The sequence below is a fragment of the Macrotis lagotis genome, chromosome 6 (genome assembly GCF_037893015.1).
Source record: "Macrotis lagotis isolate mMagLag1 chromosome 6, bilby.v1.9.chrom.fasta, whole genome shotgun sequence".
Lineage (NCBI taxonomy): Eukaryota > Metazoa > Chordata > Mammalia > Peramelemorphia > Peramelidae > Macrotis > Macrotis lagotis.
In genome coordinates, this window is record NC_133663.1 from 173,292,515 (window position 1) to 173,313,387 (window position 20,873).

The window sequence follows — 20,873 nt, forward strand, 5'->3', positions numbered from 1 at the left end:
TGCAGACAAGTCAGCAAGAGAATCTTAGCCACAGCAAAGATCTGTAACTCAGACCCCACAGTTCTGGATCTGCAGGCCAGCAACACAGTCAACTGTGAAGCCTCCAATCCTAGTGCAGAAGGCAAACTGTGAGCCCCAAAATTCTAACAGCCAGAATCAATATAATAGGCAACCCCAGTAAAGGGGGCAAGCCACTAGCAACTGGAACCCCAGTGAAGGAAGTCAGTGAACAGGCACCAGCCCCCAGCATAAGAAGTTTGTAACTGTGCCTCCTCTGTCACAGGAGCATTGCTAAACTTTAAAAAGCACAAACTATGGTAAAAAATAAAATGAACAAGATACAGAAAAACAGCTCTTTTCATAGAAAGAAATATCGAGTCAAGGAAGATCAAAACACTAATTCAGAAGAGGACACTCAAAAAAGCTCTATATGTGAAGCCACAGGGGATATATGATCTAGTTTCAAACCACAAAAAATGCTCTTGGAAGATTCAAAAAAGGATTTTAATAATCAAGTAAGAAAGTCAGAAGAAAAATTAGGAAAAGAAATAAGAGGTATGCAAGAAAGTCAACATCTTGGAAAAGGAAGCACAAAAATTGATCAAAGTAAAAAAAAAATCTTTAAACAATACAACTGGCCAAAAGGAAAAAAAAATCCTGAAGAAAATCACTCATCAAAAATACTATTGGCCAAATGGAAAAGGAGATACAAAAGATAACTGAAGAAAAGAATTCCTTAAAAATTACTAGAAATGGGGTGGCTAGGTGGTACAGTGGATAGAGCACTGGCCCAGGAGACAGGAGTAACTGAGTTCAAATTTGACCTCAGACACTTAATAATTAACTAGCTGTGTGGCCTTGGGCAAGCCACTTAGCCCCATTGTCTTGCAAAAATTAAAAAAAAATATTACTCAAAATTAATAAAAATTACTAGAAATCAATAAAAAGAAGAAAAAAGATAAAAAAATTAGAACAGAGAAAGTGGAAATAAAACTTTCATTCTTCACAGATGATATGATTATATACCTACAGAATGCCAGAAAATCAACTTCAAAAAGTACTTGAAATAAAGTTGCAGGATATAAAATAAACCCACAAAAATCTTCAGTATTTCTATATATTACCAACAAAACCTAGCAGTAAGAGATAGAAAAAGAAATTCCATTTAAAATAATTGTAGACAACATAAAATACTTGGGAATCTAGATACCAAGACAAACCCAGAACAATCAATACTATTACAAAACATTTATAATACAAATAAAGAAAGATCTAAGCCATTGGGAAAATATGGATTGCTTATTGGCGGGGTCAGATAACATGATAAAAATGACACTACCAATTCTACTTATTCAGTGCCTTACCTATCAAACTACCAAAGAAAAGTATTGCACTAGATAAATAGTAACACAATTGATCTGGAATAATAAAGGGTCAAGAATTATTGCTAAAAAGTATACAAAGGGTTCAGCTAGGTGGTACAGTGCATAGAGCACCGGTCCTGGATTAAGGAAGACCTGAGTTCAAATCCAGCCTCAGACACTTAATAATTACCTAGTTAATAGTTACCTAGTTAATAATAACTAATAGTTGTGTGACCTTAGGCAAGTCACTTAACCCCATTGCCTTGGGAAAAAAAAGAAACAAACAAAAAAAAAAGTTGACCTAGCTTAACAGATTTAAACCAGATCTAAACTAAATGACAGTCTCAAACTATTTGGTACTAAGATTTAGAGAGGTATTTCAGGGGAATAACATGTATAAAAGAAACAATAAATGGCTAAAGTAACTTACTGTTTGATAAATCCAAAGGCTCAAGCTTCTAGGATAAGAAAGAACTATTTGACAAAATTTTCTGAGAAAACTGTAAAACAGAATGACAGAAACTAGGCAAAGAACAACATCTTACAGCCTGTACAAAATAAGGTCAACTTGGTACATAATTTAGGGATAAGCCAATTAGAAGACCAAGGAATCGTTATCTGTCACATCTATGGAGAGAAACAGAATTTACTAGTAAGATGAAATCAAGAACATTAGAAAATGCAAAATGAATTATTTTGATTACATTAAATTAAGAAGATTACATTAAATTAAAATTAATAAGAAATGAGAAAGGTGGAAAGCATTTTTTCTTACAAATATCTCTCCTGAGAGATGTTTTAATTTTTATTTATCTAATTAATAGTGATTTAAAACATTTATTCATATTCATTTTCTTCACCTGAAAAGTTCCTATTCATATCCTTTGGCCATTTAACAATTGTAGAATGACTTGTATTCTTATATTTGACTTAATTCTCTAAATATTTCAGACAAAGATTGGTTAATGTGAGAGAAAAGGAAAATGATAAATGTTGGAGAGGATGTGGGTAAACTGGAACCCTAATGCCTTGTGGGATATATGAATGAATGTAATCATTCTGGAGAATAATTTGATACTATGCCTAAAGGGCAATAAAATTGTGTATACCTTTGATCTAGCAATACCACTATTGGGTCTGTATCCCAAAGATAATATTAAAAGGGAAAAGCACCCAGGTGGCAAATTTCAGAAAAACCCAGAAAAACTTAAAATGATGCTGAGTGAAGTGAGCAGAATTAGGATGGCATTGTACATAGCAACAACATAATTGTGTTGATTAGCTAAGATAGACTTAACTCTTCTCAGCAATACAGTGATCAAATATAGTTCTAAAATACTTTTGATTGAAAATGTCATGCACATGTAGAGAAAGAATTATGCTTTCTGAATATGGACCAAAGTATAGTATTTTCACTTTTGTAAAATTTGTTGATTTTTTTTCTTTCTGTTAATTTTTTCCCTTTTGTTCTGATTCTCCTTTCAGAATGTGACTAATATGGACATGTTTCAAATAATTTCACATGTATAATCTATATCAGATTATTTACTCTCCTGGCAAGGGGGAAAGGAAGCGAAAGGAAAAAGTGTGGAACTCAAAAATCTCACAAAAATTAATATTGAAAACTATCCTTACATATAATTGGAAAAAAATTAAAAAGAGTAGAAAATCTTATCCAGTCTAGAATTCCTTGGAAATATTTATTTCGGGCTTAACTTGGTGATGCTTTGCCCCAAAAAAGGTAATCAGGTTCTTTAATAAAACATTAGGGAATAGTGACTATCATGAGTCCTGGTAAAAGCATCAAATAACAGTTTGAAATTTTGATATCAGAACTATCAAAAGGAAATGATCATTAAAATGTCAGTTATACCTATTGATGATGTGAAAAGTGATATCTAAGACTTTATAGAGGATCTGATTACTTCTTATAGTATATGAGCTATACTATGGAAATGAACTGAAAAGTAGAAATGCGAAGAAAAGTTAAAATTTTACCTCTGGTGTAAAGACATTAGCTATTCACTTACTCACAGAACTGAAATAAGACACCACCATTACCCAACCCAGTTGAAAGGATGGATAGTTGACCTTTTGACAATTTGATTGAAGACTGGTTGCTTAAAGATCTCTACATTTTAAATGTAATCATCAGAAAAATATTCTCACCCAGAGCCTACAGTTTCATTCCAGAGTAGGAAGAAAGTGGGAAAAAAAGTTTCCTTAATAATCCTGCTATTGTTTATATCAACTCCTACTTGCCTACAAAATCCTACCAACATGGAGAATGAATTTTTCTTATCAAATTCATGGCTACAACTTCCCAGATATTTTGTGGAAATATTATATTTAAAGGTATCCTGTTTTATTAATATTAAATGAAAGGGATGTTTTTCAGTTGGTGGCTGTTCATCTCAATCCTGCATAATCAAGAGCTAGTTTCAAGGGGAGAGTGGATTCCTTTGACTCCCAACATTTCAGTTAGCATATACAATGGATTCAATGAACTAATTAGATGACTTTGAATTATAGGTAATAAATGATACAAAATGGATTGATCATAGAAGGTCAGTTTGATTACATTGAACTTCATTGATTAAAAATTTGGACAAGGAAACAAAGCAAACCTTAGATATTTTATTTATAACTATCCTCATCAGTCAGGTTAAACTTGCAGTTAGTTCACCTAAACATATGGGCAATTCAAGATCTCACAGTTGAGAAGTCATCCAATATCAAATATGTTCTAGATACTAAAACTGAGGCTAACTATTTAGAAATGTTTGGGTTTTCCCAGGCTTTATGCTGCAGAGGTTGGACTTGCTGTGGCCACCACCACTCCTGCCTTTCCTGCAGGGCCAAGCGTTACATGGCAGCCTACCTCCTGTCCGTCCTTGGCAGCAATTCACCAAACTCCAAGATGTGTAAAAGATCCTGGACAGCGTGAGCCTCGAGACCGATGAAGAGGGCATGAAGAAGGTTATCTGTGAGCTGAGTGGCAAGAACATCCAAGATGTGATGCGCAGAGGAGAGCAGCAAGCTGGCCTCCATGCCCACTGGTGCTGCTGCTGCTCTGCTGGCCCAACTTATGCTGGCCCAGCCCCTGCTGCTGCAGAGAAGAAGGAAGAAAAGAAGGAAGAGTCTGAGGAAGCTGATGATGATATGGGCTTTGGTCTCTTTGACTGAGTCCCCTCCCTGCACCTCCAATAAATAAACCTTTTTATTAAAAAAAAAGAAATTTATGGAAAAAGTCATCATAGTGTGTCGATTTGAGATCCATGTGAAGAAGATGGAAAAAAACTGAATAAGGTCTCACTGCCAGCTGCATGATCTGGTTATCCTGGGATTAAGATTTTACCCACAGTCTTCATTTCAATATTTAATAAAAATGCTCCCATTGGTGTCATAATTAAGGTCAAATAAATGTCTGAAATGAAGCAAGAAATTTATTGGAAAGAGGAGAAAAATGCATCCTTTGTATCTGAAAAGGAAAAGATATGTCCCAATACCTACATGACATGCATATATGCATATGTACATGTATATGTAGGTATATGTGTATGTGTTTTATATTTAAGTAGAAATGTAGAAATTAAAAACAATAAACTTCACTGAATATTGAAAAAATAAATTATTTGAAATGTAAACACAATATAAATATAAAATATAATGACCCTTATTATAATAGGAAAGAATATTTTCAATGTTGCTACTTTAATGATTTCAAAATTTGGTGATATATTATTTTTATTGTCTTAAGGGATAGAGATATCCATGAGATCATAATACCCCTAAGTGAAGTCTGAACCAGGTTAAAATATAGGTAGGAAATAATTATTAAAATAAATATAAATACAATAAAATGGGAAATATTACATTTTATTATATGAATTTTATTTAATTTTATTTTTTCGATTGCATGCAAAGATACCTCTCAACATTTATCTTTTTTATAAGTTATTGAGTTCCACATTTTTCTTCCTCCTTCCTTTCCCTCCCTCCAGAACAACAAGTAATCTGATATAGGTTATATATGTACAATCATGTTAAATATATTTCCGTATTAATCATGCTGTGAAAGAAGACTCAGAACTAAAGGGAAAAGAAACATGAGTAAAAGGTAGAAAAATCACAAAAGAAGCTCAAAAGGGTGAAAATAGTCTGCATTCAGCTCCATAGTTGTTTTTTTTTTCTCTAGATGTGGATGACAATTTCCATCATAAGTCTTTTAGAATTGCTCTTGATCACTGAACTGCTAAAAGAAGCTAAGTCTCTCAGAGGTGATCATGACACAATTTTGTTGTTGCTATGTATAATGTTCCCAGGTTCTGTTCACTTCAGGAAACAACTGGCAAGTCTCTGTAGGTTTTTCTGAAACCTCCCCTCTCATGATTTCTTGCAGAACAATGGTACATCACATTCATATAACATATTTTGTTTGCCATTAACTAACTGATGGGCATCACCTCATTTTCTAATTCTGTTACCACAAAAAGAGTTTTTATAAATAGTTTTGTACATGTAGTTTATGACCTCTTCGGGATGCAGATCTGGTATTTGTATTATCTATTATATTTTTATATTTATATTTTTATTGTCATTTGGACATAGTTCTAGATTACTCTGTAGAATGGTTGGATCATTTGACAATTCCAGCAATAGTGCATTCCTGTCCTAGTACTCCCACATCTTCTCCAATACTGATCGTTTTTCTTTTTTGTCATTTAAAACAATCTTAGAGGTGGGAGATAGTATCTCAGAGTGAAATTTTACAGTTTAAAATTATGTTCAGGTGTTTCTCACAGATAGCTATAACTACAATTTAGACACCCATTTCAAATTTGTTTGACACCATTGCTGTAGAATATTTTCTTTTTTTCTATTAATTCATAAAAAATTGAATATATTTAATTCATAATTTTGATGAGTTTATCTTGATGTTAAAGTTCAGTTAAATACAATGATTTCAAAGTTATCCAATTAAAAAGCCTCAATTCGTCTGATTTGAAGCATGTTATATAAATTGTTGTTCTTCCTTTATTTTCCCCTCATAAGTAACAGATAGTGTCAGAGTTTTAGTCTGATCTTTAGTGGTGTTTATTTTGCCATTTGATGGGACCAGAAAAAAGACTCCTTCACCTTTTTCAGAATACTTGAAATGCTATTAATGTATATAAATAAATGTATTTATACCTTCACAATGAATAAAAAACAGATCCACATGTATTACTGTCACAATAAGAGCTGTCAAGAGGGACTATAAGAACAGTATAAAAAAATCAAACCTTCTTATTCATTAATCTGTTCCCATTTGTGCACAGCAAATGAGATAGCCTATATTCATTAGTATAAAAAGGTTTTGTTAATTAATGGTTATATTTTATGTATTATTATAGCCATTTTATAAAACAAAATTGAATTATTTCATTTTCCCATTAAGTTGGTGCTAAGAAATGTGGAGAAGAACCTAATCAAATAGGTCTATTTCTAAAAAAGCAAGGGGAAAAAAAGAGTCAAATTATTTGCTTGCTCAAGATGATCCATCAGATTAGAGTGATACTGAGGAATGAACTTTAGATTCAGAAGTTATGGGGAGGGGCGGCTAGGTGGTGGCTGGGTGGTATAGTGGAAAAAGCACTGGCCCTGGAGTCAGGAGTACCTGGGTTCAAATCTGCTCTCAGACACTTAATAATTACCTAGCTGTGTGGCCTTGGGCAAGCCACTTAACCCAGTTTGTCTTGCAAAAACCTAAAAAAAAAAGAAGTCATAGGGAAGTAAAACAAGATTTGGGTATTGCTATTAATAATTAAAAGAATCTCAAAAAAAGATTCAGTTTTGGAGATGTTGGTTTTAAAATGTCAGCAAGACAGGTTAAGATGTCTAAATGGAAGTTGCAGAAATGAACTGGACAGAAGAGGGGTTGAGCAAATAGATGTGCTATTCAACAATATAGATGTTGCAATTGAATCTATGGGAATTGATGAGATCGCCAAGTGAACTAGTATAAAGAAAGAAAAGAAGGGAGTTCAGGATATAACCTTGGAAATCATAGATCTTTGACTAAAAGTTATGACCTTGATGAAGATCCAGCAAAGAAAACTCAGACAATTCTGGGAAGAACTAGGAAAAACCAGTGTCATGAAAACCTAAAGAGAGGAATATATCAAAAATAAGAGGGTGATTACCAACATTAGAGGCTAAAAAGAAGTGAAGAGGGATGCAGATTAACAATGACTTAGAACAGTTGAGTGATCTTTGGCAACTTTGGAAATAATGGGTTCCTTTGAATAATGAGGTCTTGAGTCAGACTTCAGAAAGTTAAGAATGAGTGAGAAGAAAATAACTGGAGACATCAGTTATAGGTTACCAAGCTTATCTATAAAATCTTATATCTGAGATGCACAATGATAGCTAAAGGTATCAAGTGATTTTTTCAAGAATAATTGAGGCATGAGTAGCTTGTAAGGAGTAGGGAATTAGCAAAGAGGAGGATTAGATAAGGCAGCAGAAAAACAGTTCAGAATAGCAATTGTATCCGCTTTACAAAGGAGATATAAAGATCATAGAAGACAGAATACTTGAAGTAGTACTTCAAGTAGTAATACATGAAGTAGTACTCTTGATGATAATATATTTTATTTTATATATATAATACATATTTTATTTAACTCTTTATTCTGAATTAATTTTTAACTGATTTTTCAGTGAGATTACTTATTGCTTTGATGGATGAGGTCATGCAAAAGATCAATAGTGTTTGAGGAAAAAAAATGAAGATATTTGGGACAGGAAGAAGATGAAGGCAGAAGGGAAACTAAAATGTATATTACAAATTCTGTTTTAAGATCATGAAACAACTGAATGGAATGGAGACATGGGGCATATTATATATAGCATGTCTGGTTTTCTTCTGGACATTGCCTAGTAAATTCAATTTGATTTACACCCAACTTGGATCAGTTAAAGCACTTTTCCTATTTAATGAATAGCAGTAATCTATTATAGAGGTAGGGAGAGTGAATTGACCAAGAAATAGTTGAATTCAAAAAAAAGACTATGGTGCAAGGAATGGAAAGAGAAGAAAAGATTCAATATGTCAATAAAGTTTTCTTAAGCACCTACTATATGCCAGAAATTGTACAGTGCTGACAGTACAAGGAAATGGAAAACAAAGAACATGTTCATACCTACTTGCTATGTTTGTGAATGTAGACAAGTGATATAACTTCATTTGGGCCTCAGTTTCCAAAACTATAAACTGAGGAACATTCAAATTATTTCTATGATCCCCTTTTTAAGATTACAAACTTCTTTATAAAACCAAAATAACCCAAGTCTAATATACTTATGCATACATGCATACACATATACATTCCTAAAATGTGTATGGCATCTAGAAACTTATTGACTGAAGAATGGTTGAATAATGGTAAAATAATATAATGAAATATTATTTTGCCATTAAAATTAGAATATGGGGAAATCCAAAGATAGAAACATTAGTATGAGGTAATTCAGTATAAAGAAAGCATATCCGAAAGCAAATAAACTTTTAGTAATATGAATATTAACACTAAAAATGCATCTGATTTGAAATGAATAACAATCTCATTGGACTTTAGATTCCTCATCTGTGAAATGAGGGGTTTAGACTAGATGACTTCAAAAGTTCTTTCTAATTCTAGATCTATGATACTAAGATCATAAGATCCTAAACATCCTAAATATGATCCTAGTATTAATCCTATGAATTGCTCTTTTAGAGAACTACTAATGAATTACATATTGTTCCTCTCTGTAAAAACATCAAGAATTCAGATGTTGAATGTAGAATTTGTCCTAATGGAAAGGGTCACTCTTTCAGAGAACTTTGCTAAAAGGCTTTTCTCATCCCCAAGAAAGAATTCACTAGGGGAAAGTTAAAGGTCAAAAAAACCAAAATTTAAAAACATCCTGTAAAAATAAAATAAGATTTTTTTTAAGTTATGCATTCACAAGGTAAACAATTAAGAGCTTTGACTTTTGAGTGGGGGAAACTTGAATTCAAATATCAACTTTGATAGTGATCATCTATGTGATTTTGCATGAGAAACTTAAATTCTTTTGATTTTAACTTCCAAATGTAATGAAAAAAGACCAAAAAATAAAAACAAAAACAAAATGAAGGAAGTTGAACTATATGACTTCAGAAGGTTTTAATCTCCACTTTAATACTCTATGGATTTGTTACCTTATTAGCATGGCATATACTCTTTATCAGTAATGTCAAACTGAAGAAGAAATAGGAGCCACCCATATATAAGGTTTATTTTGCAAATATAATGGTATTATCTTTATTCTTGTAGTAATGTTTCTTATTTATATTTTTATCTGAATTAGATTCCCCATGGGAAGGCTGTTTAACCACTCTGCTGTACTATCGACATTATTCTATTGATACTCATACCTTTGAAATTTTACTTATATCTTTCTATGATCCATCAATAGAAGATATATCTCATATACTGAAAACATCCTTTAAGTATTTCATGTTTTGTGGCTGAAGGCACAATATTCAGGCTATAAGAGATAAATGTGATGGAAAATATCAATATTTATAATTATTAGCTCATGAAAAATCTTTCTTAACTCAAGACATTTGGCTAATATTATAACCCTATTTTAGAATTGCTTACTCGACTGAACTAGAATTGGCATGTCAGCTGCCATTAGCTGAACTTTATCTTCTCTTCATTTGATTAAAACAGATGGTGCCTTACTTGTTTTTGAAATAAGATCACACTGGGTATTCTTCTTTACTTACTAATGCTTTGAAAATTCATGTATCTATAAAGATATAGCAAGGATACAGTATGGAAATCAGATCTTATTATGACTCGGCACATAAGAAGGCTGCTCTGTTAAAATTTTAAAACTTATACTTAAAATAATTATGCACACTGGTACCATAATAATGTTGGCATTATTAGCCAAAAGACTGTTATTCACATTGGGTTATAGAGAAATTTGACTTTGTTCTTGCTGACATTGTTTCCACCTTGCTGTAATGTGAGCTGCAGAAAATCACATGTAAAGGTCTCTGATGTACGTGAGCCTTTTTATTCCATCAAAAACACATTTTGAAAACTGGTGTGTTTCTCCAGATGAAGATCAAGTGTCAGTGTCTTAAATAGCCTTAGAAAAAGTCAGTAATGAGTGGACATGAATTCTGAAGTCTTTCTTTTAAATAAATGATAAAGATTCAGTTAAAAGGTGAACTTGTATTCATTTGTATGTAATGTTGAGGGGGGGGGGGGGGATGATGCCTAGATCAGAAAGAAGGAATAAGCCAAAACAACAACAAATATATTGTCTTTCATTCACTTTCTTAAGGTTATCTTCACATTTTTTCCCTTTCAGTGATTCTAGTCAATAGTCAAAAGAAGTTCCTGGAAGTTCTTAATCCTAATGGACTTGATTTTGATGGCACATAAGAAGGAGCTGACCAACAACAGGGCTATGGGAAGAAGGCTGTCTTAAATACAACAAAATCACATATTGAGGTAATATAACCTTAAAGAAAGGTGGTTTTAATAAAGAATTTTCTTTATACTAGACGCATTTGTTTAGATTTATATTCTGTAGACTATGATGACAACTCAATAATGATTGCTCCAGACCTCTGTATTAATAAGATTTAATATAGCAAAGTTTCCAGAAATGTGTTTTTTGAAATATTATGAGTCAGAAAATATTCCTCTGAAGCTGTATCTCATCAACAGTTTTTATGAGTTTGAATTCAAAGAATTATATATAGTTTGTAAGAAAAAAAACGAAGCCCAAAGCAAGCAAATTAGTTAACTAGTTCTTATGCATGACAGATATGTATGTTAGAATGCAATACGTCTTCCATAAACCTTTTGAAGTTCACATTTTGGGAGTTAAGGGTAGAACAGAATTCATTCTGTTTGCAGATGTATTGCATTGTAATTGCCAGAAGTCTGGGACTGAAGCATTAGCTCTAAAAAAAAGTACTATGGTTTCAAAAATCCTTGAATGGTACTCTTAGATCACTTAAGAAAGGTGAAAGACTATATATTCCAAATACAAAGACTTCAGTATGTCTGCTATTACTTAATCTAACAATAAACATTGCTTTCACATATATTAAAATTATTTTAGGATGTTTTCATAAGTATGGTTTAATGTTAATATGATTATATTTTGCCAAAAAGCCACATTCAGTACAAAAATTTGTGCACAAAAAAGATTCGTTATGTGTTTTATATGAATGTTTCTCAAATCCAAGAAAATTCTTATTTTTTAAAAAAATCTGAGTATATATATATATATATAAAATGATTTAATATGGATTTCCCTTATAATGTATTTTGATTCATTTTAAATATTTTTCATTATTAATTAATGTTAATCAATATGAGGAAATTCTGTTATACCTACAATTAAAATTAAAAAATACCTTTGATTTCCTGAAACATTTATCTTTTGGTTTGAAACTGTCCATCAATAATACAAGGTCAAAGTCTATGTGGATATATGGATTGAAAATTTAGGCAACATAATTGTTTTAATTGTTTTTCTCCATTTGATAGGATGACATTTCTGCATGAGAAATCTGCTGAAATATGAATATATAAAATACTATTTAATAATTTTCCAAGGAAATGCTTTTACTTCAATTAAGGAATTTATAGGTTTATTTTTACAATATTAAATATGATCCACTCTATATTTACATTAACAAGTGTTATTACGTACTCACTATTGACGAGCATATTACTAATTATTGGGATACAAATACAACAAAGAAAAGACATTTCAAGGAATTCATATTCTCCAAGGAAGGGTAATGCATATAATAAATAAGAAACAAAATAGATTCAGTTAAATCAGTACATACTAATCTGGAGGAACACTAATGACTAAGATGCTCCAAAAAAGGACTCATTTAAGAAATATCAATTCAGTTGAACTTTAGATGGAGCTAAAGATATCAAGAAGCAAAGGTAAAAAGGAAGAACATTCCAAACATTAGTCACAACTGGTAAAAAGAAGAATGAAAAGTCATATACACGGATCAGAAAGTAGATTATTTTGAGATATTGATTACCTAGCTGAGTATCAGTCATCATGTGTATCTATGTGTGTGGATACAAACATATACACATATGTAAAAGGTAGCTAGAAAAGTGCACCTAAATAATTGGAGTACAGAATAGCACTTTTATTGCTTTATAAAAACATTAAATGCATATAGTATCTTTTAAAGTAATTTTCTATTGATTAATTGAATTTATTTTTAATTTATTACTACCATGAAAAGTCTGCTAAGAAAATTCATATATATATCTTCAACTTTATGGGGAGACATCTGTATTCTGGGAATGGTGAGTTATTACTATCATGATCAATTATAAAATACTCTAGTATTCAAAATGTTTCAAAACCTTATATAGCACTCCCCCTGTTCCACTGACACTGGCCTCATTGCTATTCCTGAAGATATTATTTTATTCCAAATCCCAGATATGACAGACCCCCATTCTTATTCTACTTTCCTTCCTCATCTCGTCCTACTGGTTTCCTTGACTTTTTGAAAACTCATTTTGTTGCTTTACTTTCTATGAGAAATCTTTTATGATTCTCTTTACTAATTCTAATTATGTCCCTTCGTTTGTTTACATATATGAAATAGAAATATGTACTTAAATGAATGTGTATGTGTATATCTATGAATGTGTGTGCATAAGTGTTTATCTGTTATATGTGTCTCATGAGTAAGTGTATATATATATATATATATATATATATATATATATATGTGATGATTTATTCATGCATGAGTGTGTGTGTGTGTGTGGTAGCCACTAACCTCTTGGCTGTTCCACAAACAAAACACTTTATCTCTCTGCCTCTCTTCTATCAGTACAGTCTTTGAATGTGTCCCCATACCTGGAAAGCTCTTCTTCTTTGAATGAATATTTGACCTTTTTAGCATCCTTTGAGATCCAAATGACATCTGATTTTCTGTAAGATGTCCTCTTCATCCCCTCTTAATTCCAATGTTTTCACTCTGTTATTTCCCATTTATCCTGTAAGCAGCTTGTGATGTAAATATTTGTTTACATAATTTTTCACCCATTAGATTGTAAACTTCTTGAGGAAAGGGGCTCGTTTACTTTAGTACATTTGATAAGTTCTTAATAAATATTTACACATGCTCACACATATACACAAACACCTACCCATACATGTATCCTTTACCTAACTTTGTATCCACATTGCTTAACACATATCCTAGCACAAAGTAATTGCTTAAAAACATTTGTTGGTAGACTAAGGAATATCAAAATTCTCATCCTATCTCAACTGTTCACTTGTTGTGTGACCCTGGATAGTCCCTTAACTTCTTTGCCCCTTTGTTTCCTCATCTAGAAAATGGGGATAATAAAAGTAACTAGAACCCAGTTCCACATAACTGTGAAGATAAAATTACTTATAGCTCTATATTTTTGTGTATATGGATAAATATATATATATATATAAACATATAGTTGAATATGTAATGCATGTATCTATGTGTATATATATATGCATTCTCATATGTGTGTAGAAAATATCAGTGACTGTGTGTGTATATGCATACATACAGAAACACACATATGTGTAGATCATATCAGTTACTGATATACCACTATATAGTCAAAATATCCAAATGGATATTTCTAGGTTTTTGTATTCTTATCCCTAGATATCCCTGGAAAGAAAGAGCATTACAAAATCCTTATTCAGATCTGTGAAACACACATACACACACACACACACACACTTACACACACATTTGTTGTGTGCATGTGTTTATTGATACATTTTTTGCTTTATTTAAATTGAGTGGGAAGCATTGTTCCCATTTTAATTGATCAACTTCTTGGCTAAGATTTAGCAAAAAATAATTGTAGACAAAACATCATAAAATGTTCACAAATATTTAATTATTGTCTCACTAGGTTTTCCTGAAATAGTCCTTTTCTGAATTCCAAAAAAATGGGCTTCTCGAAGAATTAATAATGTAAGTATATAAAGTAACTATTGTAGATTTTCTAGATCTTTTAGCTATTAAACCATTATAATGGATGAAAGAATGAAGTACAGCAAATGTAATTTAATAATGCTAGAAATTTATATAGTCATGTAAAAAATGTTTTCAAGCATTTTCAAGACTTCACTAACATATAAAACCATAGGATTTAATCATGTAAAAGAGATAAGGAAAATAAAGCAAAAGTACATGAAACATTTTTTTCAGTTTCTTGCCATTGTTTCAAATAAAATATAATAAATGTTTACTTTTATATATGTCCTTTTTATCAAGCATATTTTAAAAAATGAGCAAAAGTAATGGTGTCAATTACCAAAACCAAAAGATCTAAAATATACAAGTGATTTGCAATCATTTTTTGGCAATTTCATTTTTACTTTGAAATCTCTATTTAATGTCATATTTGACATTGACAAATCTCTATCCAAACATCTTTCCCTTGGGAAGTCACTTTCCAACAATGCCAAAACAAATGTGTTGCTTAAAAGAAAATAATGAAGGGGAAGTGGGGTTCAGAAATTTTATTTGAACTGCTTTATGAATCATGCTACATTCAATGTGATGTATAAGAAAGTAAAATAAATATCATCTTCACAATGAACCAGCTTAGTTTGATTAGTTCAATTTTCAACATTGCTCCAAAGTTAAGCAAAACCAATTACATCTGGCACAGCAAATAAAAATGATTTGTTACATTTTACACTTAAAAGCTTCTATTTTTACCATGAAAGGAAGTAATTTTAACATAATTATTGGGAACTTAAATAATGTCAGTGTTGGACCTGAATTCTGTTGTGTTTAAGTGAAAACTCTATTTACATTGTTATAATCATTGAATATTATTTTGTTCTCTTCACTGTGCATCATTTCGTATAGTTCTTTCTTGGATCTCTGAATTCTTCTTTACATTATTTCTTATTAACAAGAATTTCCATAATATTAGCAAACCAGATTTTCCAATCCTTTAGCATTCAAATAAAATTTGATGTTTTCATCTAAATGATATTTCCCAAAGTCATAACCCCTGGAATTTCAATTATTCCTTTGGGCGTCAGTACTCTCATCTTTAAAAGAAGAGAATTAGACAAGACAATTGTTGAGTCTTATGCAACTCTAAATCTATATATGATCCTAGAATATACAGCACAAATAGAAAAAGATCTGAGAATTAAATTATTTTTATTCCTGATATGATCATTTATAATCAACATGTGAAATTTTATTCTTGATTCTGAGTACATTTCTGAAAAGACCTTTCAAGACTGAAGCATTACATTGCACAGATTGATTGAAGCAGGTAATGATGTTCAATCATTGTAATCAGATGATTCAAACCATGAGATTCTAATCAAATCATGAGAATCAAATGATAAGTCAAGAGGATCACAAAATTGTTTCTAGTATTTCAAGGTTTTCCACAAAGAAACATGATTAGATTTGTTTTGCTTGGCATCAGAGAATTGGTGGAAGTTGAGGAGAGACAACGTTCAACTGTATATATTTTAAAAACATATCCAGAAATTAGATTTGTTCCAATCCTAGTGTTAAATTTTTTCCAAAGTGAAATCAAATGCTTCATTTGGTAGTGATTTCACCAATTTTAGAAATTTTCCAGAAGAGGATTTTTAAATTTTTGTCAAAGACTATCTAGAAAAAAATCATGCTTCAGATGTTAAATATATGAAGTTGTATCAAAAATTATATTCCTTTTAAATTTTTATCACTCTTATCACTTCATTTTCTTCATAAATTATGTTAGTAGATGATTCTATATTTGTCCATTTAAAATTCAGGGACCTACTAAAATAGCAAAGTTTTATTCCATTGTGCACTGGTAACTGGTATTTTAACTGAAGAATATCTGTTAGCCCTCTCTTCCATGGCCTCTTCATTTCAAAAAGACCATGAAATAACCACTTCAGAGAGAGAAGTTATGAGATCAGTAGTCAATGGAATGTCTACCAGTCCTTGAAATGTTGCCTCCTATAGAAGCTACAAATCATTGGAATAAGTTTAAAAGTTCAGGTAATGAAGAAAAGGAGAGGAAGGAGAATAAAGGTGTTGGGTCAAGAGTAAGATTTTTCACTTATTGCTATGGCTCTTGTTTTAATACTAAAAGAAGAAATAATAGTTTTAGGGAAAGACTCTAAATCTCACGTTCCCCATCTCTGAATTGTAATTAGAAGACTTCAGAATGTACTGTTGACCTGACCTCCCTGAACTTCAGTTTCATCATAAAGAAAGTTGTTTATTAAGCAATTTACTTTGGATGACCTAAAGTCTGATGCAAAAATGAGTCTCATTAAAAATTATGACCAAAATATCACTCTTTTTGTTTTAAACCACGTTTGATGTAAAAGAAAGGGACCTAAAAACTTGACCCTTCTCCTCAAGACTTATTTCACTGAAACAGAAAGTTCACCTGAATGAAAAGGCATATGACATCTCATTTTTCTTTCTTTCCTTCACAGTCATGCCTATTAATTGTGGGTCCCCTTTCTCATAATTTCTTAATCTTCAAACTACTGCATATTATTTCTCACTTTCTCCTTTTCCCCACTCTCAAAAGAGAATGATCTTTACTAAAAATCCATACTAAAGAAATTCCATCTACATGTACCCTTGAGCTCATCATACATCTTCTTCAGCAAATTGCATTCACAATCATTAACTTACTTTCATTCACTTTCAACATTTTCTCTCCTGATTACTTTCTTATTTTGCTTAACCATGCTAATGTCTCCCCAACCTAAACTATCAAGCAAAAGTTAGCAACAAAAAACTTTATTAGACTGTACCATTCCCAACCTCAGCCCCGAGTGATCGAGCTATATTTAAGTATCTCCTTAAACATGAGAGAATTACAGTACATGAGTTACAATATATACCACACACATAAACACACATATGCAGACACACAATATTGAAAATTCTTTAGCTTTCATTATGAATTGCCCCACATTATTTAAAAAACTAAGGTGACCATCAAATTTAGGTTGTACTCAGTTTGGTATTTAAAATAGTTATTAATTATATAACTCATAAATTTTTATTCCCTCTTTGAAATTAATGCCTGAAATGATTATTTCATGGTCCTGCTCATGTATTCTATTTAGCAGACGGTATAACATATGTATACCATTTCTGATAAGTACCAAATTTAAAAAAAACATTGTTGTTATTGTCCTCTTCCGCATTATCATAGCTGTCATCAGCATTATCCTATTAAGAGTTATATTTCTCTACTTTTCCCCAACACTTCAATATTGTTTTTTCCTAAGTTCATATAAGCTGCTAATTCAAAAAAGGGAAAATTGATAGAGAATGCTGTTTTCCCCAAAGTGTTCTTTTTTTCACTTAATAATATTTTTCCAATTATACATATCGTTTTCAATATTCACTTTTGCGAGATTTTGATTTCCAAAAGTTTCTCCCTCCCTTCCTTCACTCCCACTCCAAAATGGCACCTCAAAGTGTTCTTAACTTATACCTTAAGGCTACTCTTTCTAGGTTACTAATTCAACTCCATTCCTAAGTGTCAAGGGTATCTGTAGCTTATTTTTTTTTAAAACCATTCACATCTCTGCCCCCATGTAGATGGTAGGTTATATTAAATGGGAGGGGCACTTCACAGAATGCTTCAATTTATAGAGTTGAGACTGAACCCAATGTCTGGAGACTAATGAGGGCAGCAACAGTACCCCCAGATAATGGAGTTTTAGAATAGACCTAGTCACCAGACGGCTAGACTTAATAAAACCTTTGTGTTGTCTGTACTGCATTTTGTGCAACAACTCATAATCAAATCACATGGCTATCTCAGCCTTCTGGCAGCCTGAATGATCAGACCTTGACCCTTCCAACCATCTCTTGAATTTCTGCCTTTGATCCTGGCTGTCTCAGTCTCTGTCTCAGCCTACTGCTCATGACTATATGAAAGAAATCAAATAGATTTTAGGACTTAGTGGCATCAAAATTAATTTGCAACTGGATAACTCCCCAAATCATTCTCTTCCTCCCCTTGACACAACAGGAGGACCATATGACCCCCAAAATTTGCCTCCCCCTCTTCTACCATTACAAACCTTAATGATAGGATTGAAAAGCAATGAAAAGAAAAACGCATGAACAAGTCTTTTTCACAGCTTAAGGAGAAATAATAAGATTGCTAAGTCTTAAATGCATTGTAACAATTTCTTTTAGAGTCATAACTTATTACTGTTTGTTTGATTTGGTGACACTTTTTCCTGCCCTTCTAAAGGTTCTTTATGACACATATGAATGTTAAAATTTAAATCACATTTAAACTAATTTTGTTTTGAGAGGGTTTTGTTGAGAATAGTTTGCCACCCCTTGAGATAATTGTAGACACCCTGGGGTGTTGCAAAATCAAGATTGGAAATCATAGCTCTAAAGTGTTAAGCTCTGAAACCAAGCATACCAGGCAGGAGCAAAGCGGAAGCCTCTATATTTTGTTTGACATTTTCAGACTGTGTGTCATATTCTTAAAGAAACTACTTTATTTCCAATTGTTAACATTTACCACACATAAAAATCAAGCTTATTTTTATCTTTTATATTGCTCATATTTATATGCATAATCATTTTTTTCAGATTTGATCTTTGATTCTTGAAATGTGTTTTTCATCAACTTAAGGAACTTTGCTGTTCTGTGCTGGTACCTCTCTCTGACTTTCTTTTCTTCAGTGACCTCTCACTGTCTTAGTAACCTTGAAAAGAACACCATGTGATGATCACCTTTGAGAATATTATGATGTGACAAGAACAATAGTTCTAAGTTCACTGATTGGATAAATGTTTCCTAGATTGTTTCAGAATGTATGCATTAGAATTTAGCAGAGTTTTATGTTTTATAAGAATTGCATCTGGATATGATATAACCTAGCTAAATCTACCCAGTGAAAAATATTTTTCAGAAAAATATTACTTCCTCTAGCACAGAAAGGACTGCATTGAAATAATCTGATGTGAGTATAAAATATGTTTCATGGAAGACCTATGCTTATACAACTAATTTAACTTTTCCCTTTTCTATAGAACCTGTGGTATGGTAGTATTTTTTCATTAAAAGTGGTATGCAGAGATGTCTCCAAATGGAGAGTATCAATAAACATATTCAAATGAAACTTGAATTGGATTTGACAAAATGAATTCCTGCATAGGGCAATACTTTGAACTTTCTGTGAGAAAATGTTACATTTGGTAAGAGAAAACGATAGCATAGACTCAAACAATTTGGAAACATTTAAAGCCTGGAAACCTGGTCAAGATTAACTATCGGATAGGTTTACAATCCTCAAGTTCATTTTTAGAGTATTTACACAATGTCAGCATGTTCTTTTAAGGCTAGAGTAAACCTGTTGGATAGATAATAGCAACTTCCAAATTATAAATAAGTCTGTGTGAAGTTTAAAATGGTTATTGAATAAATGAAGTGGAACAATATTATTCAAATCAAGACTACTATAATTCTAAGTAGAATAAGTAATTTTTTTGTTTCATTGACAAATAGTTTTGAATTATTATAATAATAAATATAATAATAAATTAATTTAAGGATTTTTTTAATTTGCCATATTGCTGATGATATTTGCATTTTGCAATCCAGACCAATTGACTATATAAGAACTTGACCTTATATAAATGAATGTAATCATATCTATAAATTACTTATTTAATTCAAGGTTCTGTGAAATCATGGTAGGCTCAGCTCTCTAATGACAAAGATGTGACTCCCTTATCACCTAAATAGATGATTTTTAATATTAGTAGCAAATAGTTCTTCCATTATTTTGTGGCCAACTTTCTTAAAGGGAGCTACTCTGAATATATCCTGATTGGTTCTTAGGTGACATAGGCTCTATCACTGAGCCACTATATGAAGATTTTACACTTAAAAGTGTCTTCTAGAAGTTGACTCAAGGGGCAGCTAGGTGGTGCAGTGAATAGAGAACTGTCCTGGGAATCAGAAGGACCTGAATTCAAATCTGAACTCAGACACTTACCTGTGTGACCTTAGGCAAGTCACTTAATGCTATTACCTTGCAAAAAAACCCCTAAAAATAGAAAAAGAAGTTGACTGAAACTAAAATAATGAAGAATTTACACTAACTTTTTTCTACATTTGAAGATTGTGAGCTTTGTTTGAAGAGCTGGGTTTTCTTAGGTTATACAGGCACAAAATCATGTTAAATATATTTCTATACTGTCATATAGTGAAAGAAGAATCATAATAAATGAAACAAAACAAGAAAGAAAACCAAACAAAACAAATTAAAAAAGAGAAATAGTATGTTGTGATCTGCATAGTTCTCTCTCTGTATATGCATTATTTTTTAGAAGAACTAAGTCTATTAGAGTTCATCATCATACAATGTTACTTTTACTAA

General features: G+C 31.7%; 1 long non-coding RNA gene and 1 pseudogene across 1 annotated transcript in view; both read left to right on the plus strand.

The window, feature by feature from the left end:
* The first annotated feature begins 4,143 nt into the window (after nt 1-4,143).
* Nucleotides 4,144-4,550, plus strand: LOC141492289 (large ribosomal subunit protein P2-like; annotated as a pseudogene).
* A 14,787-nt stretch (nt 4,551-19,337) lies between these two features.
* Nucleotides 19,338-20,873, plus strand: part of LOC141491923 (uncharacterized) — a 224,020-nt gene continuing 222,484 nt past the window's right edge. Inside the window, exon 1 of the long non-coding RNA XR_012469804.1 lies at nt 19,338-19,451. This is a non-coding gene — a long non-coding RNA (uncharacterized LOC141491923). The remainder of the gene's footprint in view (nt 19,452-20,873) is intronic.